This window comes from Mirounga leonina, unplaced genomic scaffold (genome assembly GCF_011800145.1).
Source record: "Mirounga leonina isolate KUSES-001 unplaced genomic scaffold, KU_Mleo_1.0 Mir_93, whole genome shotgun sequence".
NCBI classification, from domain to species: domain Eukaryota; kingdom Metazoa; phylum Chordata; class Mammalia; order Carnivora; family Phocidae; genus Mirounga; species Mirounga leonina.
In genome coordinates, this window is record NW_023270854.1 from 49319728 (window position 1) to 49333207 (window position 13480).

The window sequence follows — 13480 nt, forward strand, 5'->3', positions numbered from 1 at the left end:
AAGTTGGGTATTCATCCTTTCTGATGGCTGAGTAATATTCCATTGTATATATGGACCACATCTTCTTTATCCATTCATCTGTTGAAGGGCATCTCAGCTCTTTCCACAGTTTGGCTATTGTGGACATTGCTGCTATGAACATTGGGGTGCATATGGCCCTTCTTTTCACTACATCTGTGTCTTTGGGGTAAATACCCAGGAGTGCAATTGCTGGGTCATAGGGTAGCTCTATTTTTAAATTTTTGAGGAATCTCCACACTGTTTTCCAAAGTGACTGTACCAACCTGCATTCCCACCAATCAGTGTAAGAGGGTTCCCCTTTCTCCACAACCTCTCCAACATTTGTTGTTTCTTTCCCTATCCATTTTTGCCATTCTAACTGGTGTAAGGTGGTATCTCAGTGTGGTTTTGATTTGAATTTCCCTGATGGCTAATGATGATGAGCATTTTTTCATGTGTCTGTTAGCCATTTGTATGTCTTCTTTGGAGAAGTGTCTTTTCATATCTTCTGCCCACTTTTTGACTTGATTATTTGTTTTTTGGGTGTTGAGTTTGGGAAGTTCTTTATAGATCTTGGATATCAGCCCTTTATCTGTAGTGCCATTTGCAAATATCTTCTCCCATTCTGTGGTTTGCCTCTTTGTTTTGTTGACTGTTGCCTTTGATGTGCAGAAGCTTTTTATCTTGATGAAGTCCCAAAAGTTCATTTTTGATTTTGTTTCACTAGCTTTTGGAGATGCATCTTGAAAGAAGTTGCTGTGGCCGATGTCAGAGAGGTTACTGCCTATGTTCTCCTCTAGGATTTTGATGGATTCCTGTCTCACATTGAGGTCTTTCATCCACTTTGAGTTTATCTTTGTGAATGGTGTTAGAGAATGGTCAAGTTTCATTCTTCTGCATGTGGCTGTCCAATTTTCCCAGCACCATTTATTAAAGAGACTGTCTTTTTTCCATTGCATGTTTTTTCCTGCTTTGTCAAAGATTATTTGACCATAGAGTTGAGGGTCCATATCTGGGTTCTCTATTCTGTTCCATTGGTGTATATGTCTGTTTTTGTGCCAGTACCATGCTGTCTTGGTGATCACAGCTTTATAATACAGCTTGAAATTGGGCAACGTGATGCCCCCAGCTTTGTTTTTCTTTTTCAACATTTCCTTGGTGATTCAGGGTCTTTTCTGATTCCATACATATTTAAGAAACGGCTTTTGTAGCAAGTTATTACTGGCAGTATATTTTGGAGTGAAGGAGAGAAATGAACATGTTTTGCTGCTAATGAGTGAAGCAACACCAGATGAAAGAGTAGGAAAAAAAAGTAATCATCAGGTGACAATGGAGAGTTATTGTTTAATGAGTGCAGATTTTAGCTTGGGATGGTGACAAAGTTCTAGAGATGGATAGTCATAATGACTGCAAAACAATGTGAAGTACTTAAGGTTACTAAAGTGTACACTTAAAAATGATTAAAATACTAAATTTTATGTATATTATACCACAATGAAAATTTAAAAAGAAAACCTGTTTTTAAAAAGGCAGCAATCTTGTGCTAGATAGCTTAAAAAAGGCAAAAACATCAAAAACATTGGTATGATCTTGAGAACTCAGGATAAGGTTATATTCAATAAGGCCAAGAAGTAGAGAATGTTTTTTTGAAAGATGTGCATCAAAAAACATTATAGTAAAAATATTTTAGCATTTAGATCATGTTAATAAATGCTTTATAATTCCAAATGCACTTGACATGTAGTACCTCATTTGATCCTCTATATGATATTTTGAGGTGGGTAGTACAATTATCCTACAATTATTTCATCCATGAGGACGCAAACTCAAAAGGATTGGGTTCCTGATAGAGGCAATCAGCAAAATAAGACCATCCAGGAGTTTTGATTCCAAATTTCATGCTCATTACACTGTGTTATATTGTCACAAGTAATGCTCAAGTTTTAGTGAGTACCTCCTTATGACACTTTCTTGTAGTATTTCTATTCCTTACAATAATATTCCACATAATTATGTAACAGTGAGAAAACAGGTTCATCTGTCCTAGCTCACATGGCTAGAGAAAGCTAATTTGGGATTTGGGCCTAGCTTTAATCCCAGAGCCTGTATTCTTCTCAAGTGTTAACTCTTGAATCATTACCAAGCCACAGGGCTAATTATTGTCCCATAAATTATTTCCTTATAGTTGGATAAAGGTGAGAATCATATTGTCATAACAAAACATTATGAGTTTTCAAAAGTATGTAATAACACTCAAAGGGCAGACATCCAATGGCACATAAGAACTTCACTTATAGTTATTGAGCACCTGTTTTTCTTAGCAAGGTAAAGTGGACCAGGGACTGCTTCTCTCAGCAAATACCCTCTAATGAGGTTTAGATAAGTTCGAAGCATTCACATCACGATTCCCCTTCTTTTCTTTGGTGTACTTTCACTGGGATTCAAGTTACTGTTGGAGTGATGACAAAAAAGGACCAAGGAAGCAGCTTAGTCTTCTTTGTTCTGGTCTTTATCCTCTAGTCTGGGCCTAAGGAAATGCTCACCAGTTACATTCGGATGTTGGATTGCAGCTTTTGCTGGTTCAGGTTCTGGACCCTGCCATCTTTCCCTTTCTCTATGTAACTTGAGTGGATTGAAATAGAGAACTGATGTTTGAGAGGAAAAGGTGAGCAAAAAGAATGAGACTCCTGCATTTGGAGAGGAGTGGAACTGTGAGGAATAAAAATGGAAGAGGGATGGCACTTTGTACGTATTTGGGACTTAATTTTTGTGGAAAAAGGGGAATTATATGAAAACTTTGTGTGGCCACTGTATTTTTTATAGGGTGTTGGCAGTTTTCTAGCATTTTATATTGTTAATATTGTAGTAGTCATTCGATACATATTTATTGAGTGCCTACTATCTACCAGGCACAAATACAATGTTATTGGATTATATATGTAGTATTTTATTAAATTGTAAGTACTGTAAATGTCATTATCTAGTGTACATTGTAAAATCCTGTCTGGTAAGCTTGGTTGGACCACACAGATGAGCATAATTCAAGGTGAGAATAGAAGTCACAGAAATGGGTGAATGGATGACTTCTTGCCCTGGTAAGCCTAGCTTCCCTCCAGGGTTAGGCAAAGATTTTGCCTGAAATCATACCATTGCTTGGCTTGTTCCCCTTTCCTGTCCTGATTCTCTCTCTCCCTCCCTTACTGGCTTCTCCTGACAGGACCTAAATGATTTGCCCACAAATTCTCGCCACAGGGTGTGCTTCTGAAGTTTCTGACTATGTTAATTTGGGTCTACCAAGAAGCAGACACCAGCACAGGATTAGCGTGCAAGAATTTGTTATGAAGGGAGCAGAAGTAGGCAGAAAAGCCTCTGGACCGCAACATGGGATGATACCTGTAGGAGGAGAGAGGGAAGGAAAGAGGCGTAGGTAGGAAGTTTCTAAGTGAAGTGCAACTCCAAGAAAGGTCTGACCTTGCCAATGAGGAGGTCTTCACGTCAAACTTCTTGTCAGAAGAGTCTTGCAGTTTTCCAGAATGAGCCTGAACTAAGACCTCTGCCATGCTCAGTCGTTGACTAGAAGCAGCCCTCGGAAAGTCTGGCCTCTGTGCCAGTGTGGTGGATCCAGACATTAGCAGGTAGGGCTGTCAGTCATTTGTGTTCCCTACAGCAAAAATATCTGAGTGGAACATTTTCAGGGCCACTACAGTATCCTAGGGTATTCATATAATGTTTTATTCATTCATTTTTGGAAAATATTTTCATTTGTATATTCTCAACAAATAAATATGAACCAGGCACTGTGAACAAAATAGAAGAGTCATTGCCCGCATGGAGCTTTTATTCTGTGGGAGAACAGATTTTTTAAAAAAGTGAATAAAAATATAACAGAATTTCATTGGGTGATAAATGCTATGCAGGAAATAATAACATCTATTGAGTGTGGTTGTGTGCTTGAATTCTAAGTGCATTACATCTGTGAACTCCTTTAATCTTCCCAGCAAACTTATGAGGTTTACTCTTATTATTCCCAGTTTACAGGTGAAGGGCTTGAACAGTGCTCAAGTAACTTAGCCCCATGGTCACTCAGAATCAAAGGAGTGTGAGACTCAGGCAGACAGTGCTTGAGCAGCATGTAAATAGAGTTGTCAGGAAGGGCTTCTCTGGGGCGCCTGGGTGGCTCAGTCGTTAAGTGTCTGCCTTCTGCCTTTGGCTCAGGTCCTGATCCCAGGGTCCTGGGATCGAGCCCCGCATCGGGCTCCCTGCTCAGCGGGGAGCCTGCTTCTCCCTCTCCCACTCCCCCTGCTTGTGTTCCCTCTCTCACTGTGTCTCTCTCTGTCAAATAAATAAAATCTTTAAAAAAAAAAAAAGAAAGGGCTTCTCTGAGGGAGTCATATGTAAGCTAAAACTTAAAGGATGGAAAGGCATTAGTTGTTGTATTTGTAAGAGTGGGATTTGGCAGAAGGCAAGAAAGAACATCCCAGGTAGAAGGAACAGTGTGTGCGATGGCTTGGGTTATGAAGGAGGTTAGCATATTTGAGAACTGAAAGAAGGCATCATGGGAGCAAGAGGGAAAGCAGTGGACAGTGAGGTTGGAGAAATGGACAGGGCCAGATTGTTCAGGACTTTGTATTTCATTGAAGTTTCATTCTCCTCTACGGTATACTCTAGCCTTCTGGAATCTCACTGAACACACAAAAGTTTATTTTAAAAGTTCTCTATTTTTTGCATATATTGTTTCAGAGGAGAGTCGTTTGCTTTCATTGGCCACCTTGCTTCCACTCTGTGGAGCATCTGATTTCCTTCATGTTACTGGTGATTTTTCATTATGTTTTCATGTTTATAAATGAAGGTCAAGATGGCTCAGTCCTAAGAGCTATAGCAGGGGCTCTTCAGCCCCTACACTTCTCACTCCTCACTTGCCATTCCCACCCCCCTTTCACCCCATTCTTGTAACAGACAAAATGGTGGTGGACATATGACTGGGCCTAGCTACCCAGCTAGCAGTAAGTCTTTGAAATTTTTCTTCTGTGTCTGGAAAATATGGCTGTCATTAGTCAGAGTTTTCTTTTATAAACAACAGGGAAACCCACTCTGGTTAATGTTTTGTAAAATAAGTTTTTGGGAGGGTATCAAGTAGTTAATACAACAAAGACTAGAGATAAATCTTGGGCAGGACTCAATGGAAGCAAGACATACCATCAGTCTTGGGGCGCCTGGGTGGCTCAGTCGGTTAAGTGTCTGCCTTCGGCTCAGGCTGTGATCCTGGGTCCGAGGATCAAGCACCGCCCCAAGTTGGGGTCCCTGCTGAGCAGGGGCGGGGGCTGCTTCTCTCTCTCCCTCTGCCTTTCCTTCCCACTACTGCTTGCTTTCTCTCTCCAATAAATAAAATCTATAAAAAAAAAAAAAAGACATACCATCAGTCTTAAGATGCCCCTGATAATGCCATCTTCAATGGCTTGGCTCTGCTCCTGGTTTCTGTGGTCCGTGGACACCTGCCATCACATCACTGAACACTCACCACCATACCATTGCTGCTGGGAGTATCTGATTAGCTATACTCAGCTCTTGTGTTCATACTTCAGCTTCCAGAGAAGAGGAAAAGTGATACATGTCCCTCTTTGCTTTCAGCTTCTATAGTGAGCCCCATTTGGGATTTCTCTTCAATTGGAAAGGGTCTTTGGGTGCTAAACAGTCAGTAGGATGATATCCATTGGCCATTCTGGCTGCCTAATACAATTTTCTGTTACCTCAGGGGCTGAGGTGAATTTTGAGCTAATGTTGCCATCTTCCTTGTCACTTGGACTAAGCCCATCTGCAGAAAGAGAAAATGTGGCCAACATACAGAAACAGATGATGGGCTATAGGAAATGAAAAGAGGAGGAGAAAGATGTTAGGTGGGGAGGAGAGATGCAGTGAGGAGAGAGTGATGGGAAAGTGTTGGAAAAAGATTAACTGCGGAAGAGTTGGAGCACTGCCCTTTTTCATGTCAGATGGCTGCTTTAGTGCCATCTTCACACAAATAATTAATTCCCTTTTATAATAGTTTAATGCTATTTGGAGTTGGATTTCTTTTATTTGCCATCGAAAAGATCGAATTAATGCAGGAGCTGAGGTGGGTTTCATCTACATCTGTGTAAGTTATTGTTTGGTTTTCTTTTCATTTCTCAATCCCACAAAGAGGAGGCTGGGCCACCCCTCTGAAGTTCTGACTTTCAAGTGATCCAGTGCGCTGGAGATTATGATCTAGCAGGTGTGTACCTTTATTACCTCCCAGGAGCCAGGTGAAGTCTGTAGTTGGATTTTGCCTCAGAGCAGTGGTAGATCTCTTTCTGGTTGCATCGGCAAGTAGTAGGCATGCCTCCTCTTAGGTAAGGCATGACTTGAATGGCTGTAGACATGAATATGAGCCTATCATTACATGACCAGTAAGTGATCTGGTAAATAGGATTCCTTTTCTGTGGTATTGGTGACACTAAGACCTCAGTTTATCTCAACAGAGCTTGGGAAGTTTGGGAGAGGGATGGAAAAAGAGTGTTTTGGTTTGGATTACCCCCCAAAATAAGCCAGACTTATGTCCACATAATTTATTTGAAACGTGATCCAAGGAAGCAATGAAGTAGGAAGAATGAAACAGAGGAGGAAAAAGCCATTACAAAGCTACCTTATAGTGTTGGTCACTGCTGCAGGTGAGTGGAGCTCAATGGCACTGGAGTCTTTTGAGAAGCTGTATATAATGTGCCTCCAAATTGCCTGCCCAAAGAAATGGGAGGAAAGCATTTATGCATTGACTTTGAATCTCTAGTCATCAAAGGCTGACTTACAGGCCATTGCTGTTGTGCATGCAGGAGGACATAGAGGGTTCCCACAGGGGTTCTTGAAATAGTACAATATTGGAGAAGCCTTGGGGCAGAAAAAAAAGATGTATGATGCAGCTGAGGTGAATCGTTGTGTGGAGCTGGCTGTCAGCAGTGGTGAGAGTAAAAAGTGGGTCCAGGGGATATGAGGCAGGACCAAGGGATGTCAATATAAGGGGAGGAGATGTGCTGAATTCTTAATCATACATAAGGGGAGCCAAAATATTTAGTTGGGTCTTAGCTAAGTACAAAAAAATGTAGATTAGCTTTAAAAACATAAATGATAACCATTAGTAGAATCTAAAATAATATGTATACCCCCAGATCACTGGAGAAAATAAGAAGAAGAAAAAAATAAGTTCATATTAACAGAAGTTAGAAGACCGGGAAACTGCAAAAGTCCTCCGTTCCCTCCCTTTCCCTCCTTCCCCTTCCCTCCCCTTTCCTTCCCTTCCCCTCCTCTCTCCCCTTCCTCCCTCTCCCCCTCACCCTCCTTCTCTCTCTCTCTCTCTCTCTCTCTCACATGCGCGTGTGTGTTTAGATGGAGAAAGAGAGTGAGTATATGTATAAGTATATACACATGTATATCTAGTAAATTAAAAATTATGATGGTAGAAACAAGAACAGATATACATTAAAGGAGGGATGGATCTAGCCTGAAGTTTATACAGTTTGGGAGAGGTGGTCTTTAAGAAGAATAACACAAAATTACAAATACAAATTAGATATGAAGTGAATATTTATTTAGAATGAGGAAAAAATGACAATCCATTACGGATGTCACAAACATCATGAAATTGAAAGTTAACATTAACTACCTGATAATCCCTCCATAGTGCTTTCTCCTGCATTTTTGAGGCAATAAATCTGACAACTTTTCAAATTTTGGAAACTTTTTATGAAACACAACTTACCAAAACTGTTTTATGAGCCTAGCATAATTCTGATTTCACAATCTTAGAAGTATATTATAAGAAAATGAAATTACAGACTAATGTCCCTTATGAACTTAGGTACAAAAGTTCCAAAAGAAAAAGCTCAAATCCAGCAATATATCAGAAGGTGAGTGAACACATCATGAGCAAGTAAGGTTTATCTCAGGAATATAAGTATGGTTTAATATTTGAAATATATGTAATTCACCATGTTATCAGAATAAAGGAGAAAAAATATAAGCATCTCAATAGATATAGGAAAAGTGATAAAACTCAATATCCATACATAGTTTTTTAAAAGATCAGCAAACTAGGAATAAAAAGGAATTTTTCAATCTGATCAAAGGTATCTTAAAAAATCTTCACCTAACATAATAATAGTAAAATATTTAAATCTTTACCCCTAAAATCTGGAAGATAATGATGTTAACATTCATCACTCTTATTCAACATTATAATGAAGGTCCTAGCCAATGTATTAACACAAGAAAAAAACAAAAGACAAGAATTCAAAAGGAAGAAATAAAGGTGTCTTTATTTGCAAATGGCATGATTTATTTTTTATGTAGGAAATTCAAAGGTATAAAAAAGTATATAAAAATGAACTATTAGTACTAATAAGTGAGTTTAGCAAGATTATAGGATATAAAATCAATCCGTAGTTTTATTTCTTTGTAGTAATCCTAAAAGTTTGGAAAAAAATTAAATACCATTTTTCATAGCATAAACCCCATCATATACCTAGGAATGAATTTAATAAAAAACAGAATTTTAAAATATTGCTGAGATAAAGAAGACATGAATAAGTGAAAAGACAAATGATGTTGATGGATTTGAAGATTCAATACTGAAAAGGCGTCAATTCTTCCCAAATTGATCAATTGATCAATTGGTTCAATAAAATCTTAAAAAAAATTCCAGCAAACATTCTTTAGAAATTGGCAAACAGGTTTTAAAATTTACAAAGACATGCAAAGGTCTTAAAGTAGCTAAGATAATCTTGAAGAAGAACAAAGATTTTCTATAAAGCTATTATAGTAATGTCAATAAAATAATAAGGAAAAAAAGTAGACCTGTTTAGAATACACAGGACACGCTGCTATCACATTAACCAAGTCACCATTACTTCAAGGGCAATTCAGCATCCTTAGCAATATCCATCCCACCTGGGCACTGAGGTGGCCACTCTTTCTATGCATCCAATCTGCTTTATCTTCTGAAGGGTTGGTTGCTAGGGCTTGTACCCAGCCTAGGGCTTGTGCCTGAGTTAGGGCATCAGCTTCCTGATTGTCAGTGCCTTATGAGCTGGAACATGGAAGACAGTGAGGACCACTTCAGGCTCTTGCAGAGGTGGACCCAAATGTCCCCACACACATCCTGACCCCAGAAGGGCCCACTCATGATCATCCATCCCTTGGCTTCCCTATGTCCAAGACATAGGATTAATCTCAACTGTCAGTACAAAGGGTTAACGGCCAGAGCTCACCATCCAAACCATTCTGAGTTCAGTTCACTGTCTGCTGTGGTTTCTTCTTTCCTAAGAACCTCCACCTGGAGGAGTGCTATGTACAGTGTTAGGAGCTGTTGCTCTGCAGGGGTATATTGGATTTCTGTCCCCTTCCAGAGCTGGGACCAGAATCCTAGGGGCACTCTCCCTTTCTTTTGTCTCTGTCACAGTGTCTGACCCATATCTCCCAGAGTCACATCTGGGAAGACATCTAACTTCGGTGGTAACCCTCCTTGGGAGATGCCCAGAGCTTTAATCAGCTATGCTAGCATTTTTGTCTTCTCAAGGGTGGCTTACTGCTCTGATCCCCACTCCTGCATGTGCCCTTTCTTTACCAGGGACAGAGACACCATGCCAGATGGGGAATAAAAGGCTTCCAAACTCCCAAATCCTTACAAAGACTTGCACCTCTTTCATCATTATAGGGGTTGGATAGGCTTGCACCTTATCAATCATAGCTTCTAGGACAATGCAAGTCTTAGTCAACCAAATGACTCCCCAAACCATATGGGCCTTGAATTATCTGGGGGTTCACTGGCCATCCTTCCTCTCATAGATCCTCTAGCAAAGCCTGTAGGGTGTCCTACTGCAGAGGCAGATCTTCATATGTTAACATTATATTATCAATGTAATGGCCCATTTTACTGATGTGGGGAAGGAGAATGAGGACAGGTCTCAAGCTACCATCTCGTGAGATATGGTGGGACCATGTGCTTTGGGGAAGAAGAACCTGAAAGGTGTATTACTTGTCCCTCCTATATGAATGTGAATTGATGTTAGTTATCAGAAAAAAAAATTCTTTTCCACAAATCTCCTTGCAGATGAAGGACTTTTACAGGAACACTTTCTTTTGGTCAGAGCATCAGAGTAGACCAATAATTGTCTATAAATGACAAACACTTAAAAAATGGCCATGGTTAAACATCTGATGAGAGTTCATTTTAATGTAATTGACAAAGAATTTTGGTTATTGCTGTGATATACATTTTAAAATTATGACTAATAACATTATACCAGGACATACCAGATTTTTAGGAATTTCATACAAATAAGAAAGAAACTTTAGCATCACTTCTTGTTTGACAGTACTTTCCATGAGATTTAATGTATAAAAAGTTATATAGTTATAAAAACTTAGCTCTTTTAATGGAGAAGACTCTGTTTTCTTAAGTATTCAAAGACCTGATAAAGGCAAAACACAGAATCTTTGTTTTTTTGTTTTTTTAGGCAGATTACATTAAAGGTAAAGAAAAACCTTTTTACAATTTCTTATTAAGAGCAGACCAATAATCTAAGAAAACGTTGTCCTTTTAGTGGAGAGAAAACCAAATTCTAATTTTGCACCATGTACTTTTGGTATTAAAATTCTCTCTCTCTTTTTTTCTTTTTAACCCTGTGGGGAGTGTTTTGGTTGTCTCTGGGGGTTTACGTTTCAAAGACATGATAGATTTACAGTCTCAAGGGACAAAGAAAAACAGGTTTTCTTTCTAACTCTTTCTAAGAGTTTTTTGGTAATTGCTATTTAAAATTTTCCCTTATATTAGGGGTCAGTTGGCTTGGACATGAGTCCATTTCCTCATCAATCACCACATCTTCCTCTTATTTCTCATCACTTTCCCAGAGATTCTGCCTCTTAGCATCTGGATCAGGCTTTATCCAAAGCATCTTGTGCCCTCCTAGCTTTGCAAAAACACTTGTAAAATAGTATCCAACTTATTACCCTGCTCTCCCATTTTGTCTGCCAGCCCCAAAGCTAGCAGACCAGGGGACACTTGCACTCCTTCTCTAACCTTAGCTCTTCTAACTTTCTAACTTGAGCTTCAGCCTCTACTTGGGCATGGTGGCCAGCCCACTGTGGTAGCCATGTTTCCCTTCTTTGCCACAGCGTGCTATGTGCAGTTTCTCAAACAAGCTCATTAAAGCAGCCAGTGTTCTTGTGGTGTTCCTGTACTCACATGGCGGTCCACAAGCATCAGATGTACAGGCTACCCCACCCACAAAGAGGTCAATGGCCAACTTGGGATTTTCCCCAAGGATGCCTCTTTCCCAAGGCCCATTTCTTTAGTTTCCTGGCTGGCTCAACAATTGTTGGTTCACAAGCTCCCTGGGAGCTTCCCAGGTATGATCTGAAACTGGCCCTTATATATGGAGGGCAGAGAGAGACTGAAGAAAGAGGCAGGCCACTTCAGATTGGTAGGTGGCAGGTTTAATAAGCAAGGGAACTTACATATGAGGCTTATCTTCAGTGGCCACAAGAAGAGTAGATCTCTGCACCTGCCTGCCAAGTCTTAAAAGGTTATACAGATGCCTTAACTGGTTTTAGTCACGTAAACCATCCAGATGGTCTCAACATCACATCACTATCACAAGGCCGTGTCCTTGGGGCAGCATTGAGGAATGGGAAATGCAAGCAGAATGCACATTCCAAGGACAGGGGCGGGGGTGAGGAGCCTCCAGTTACTGTCCAGCTCACAGATCAATCAGTGGTCACTGTTTCTCGATGACCACTCCTAACAATGCCCACTCGCAGCACTCCTATGCAATGTAGTACTGGAAATCCTAGCCAGAGCAATTAGGAAAGAAAAAGAAATGAAAGGCACTCAGGTTGGAAAGGAATAAGTAAAATTGTCTCTGTTGCAAATGACATGATTTTGTGTATAGAAAACTCAAGAGACTTGACCAAAAAAGCTGCTAGCACTAATAAATGATTTTAGTCAAGTTGCAGGCCATAAAATCAATATACTAAAATCAGTGGTATTTCTATGCAGTAACACTAAACTGTCTGAAAAAGAAATGAAGAAAACAATCTCATTTACAAAGCAGGAAAAGGAATAATACTTCAGAATAAATTTAACCAAGGAGATGAAAGACTTATACATTGAAATTATGAAACATTGATGAAAGAAAATTAAAAAGATACAAATAAGTGAAAAGATGCCCCATGTTCATGGATTGGAAAATTCAATATAATACGTGTACTACCCAAGTGACCTACAGATTCAATATAATACCAATCAAAATTCCAATGTCTTTTTTCATGGAAATAGAAAAAAATCCTAAAATTCTCATGGAACCATAAAAGACCTGAAGTAGCCAAAGCAATCTTGAGCAAGAATAAAACTGAAGGCATCACATAATGTATGTTTTCAAAATATATGACAAAGTTACAGCAATCAAAATAATATGGCATTGGCATTATAACAGTCATATAGGCCAATTGAACAGAATAGAGAGCCCCCAAATGAATCTATGCATATATGGTCAACTGATCTTTACCAGGGATGCCCAATATTTACCCCAAAGATACAAATGTAGTGATCTGAAGGGGCACGTGCACCCCAATGTTTATAGCAGCAATGTCCACAATATCCAAACTATGGAAAGAGCCTAGATGTCCATCAACAGATGAATGGATAAAGAAGATGTGAGATACATATTTATATACGCATACACACACACACACACACACAGGAATATTATGCAGCCATCAAAAAACCAAAATCTTGCCATTTGCAACGACGTGGATGGAACTAGAAGGTATTATGCTAAGTGAAATAAGTCAATCAGAGAAAGACAGTTATCATATGATCTCACTGATATGAGGAATTTGAGAAACCAGGCAGAGAATCATGGGGGAAGAGAGGGAAAAATGAAACGGGACAAAGCCAGAGAGGGAGACAAACCATAAGAGACTCTTAATCTCAGGAAACAAACTGAGGGTTGCTGGAGGGGAGGGAGGTGGGAGGGATGGGGTGGCTGGGTGATGGACATTGGGGAGGGTATATGCTATGGTGAGCACTGTGAATTGTGTAAGACTGATGAATCACAGACCGGTACCCCTAAAACAAATAACACATTATATGTTAATTAAAAAAAACTAGAGATGCCCAAGATACACAATGGGGAAAGGATGGTCTCTTCAATAAATAACGTTGGGAAAACTGGATGTCCATATGTAGAAGAATGAAATTAGACCCTTATCTCACACCATATACCAAAACTAACTCAAAATGGATTAAAGACTTAAATGCAAGACCTAAAACTATAAAACAGCTAGAAGGAAGCATAAGGAAAAAAACTTCTCTTTTAAAAAAAAAATATTTATATATTATTTATTTTAGAGAGAGAGAAAGAGAGCATGGGGGAGGGAAGAGCATGGGGAAGTGAGCTTCTTGATATTTCTG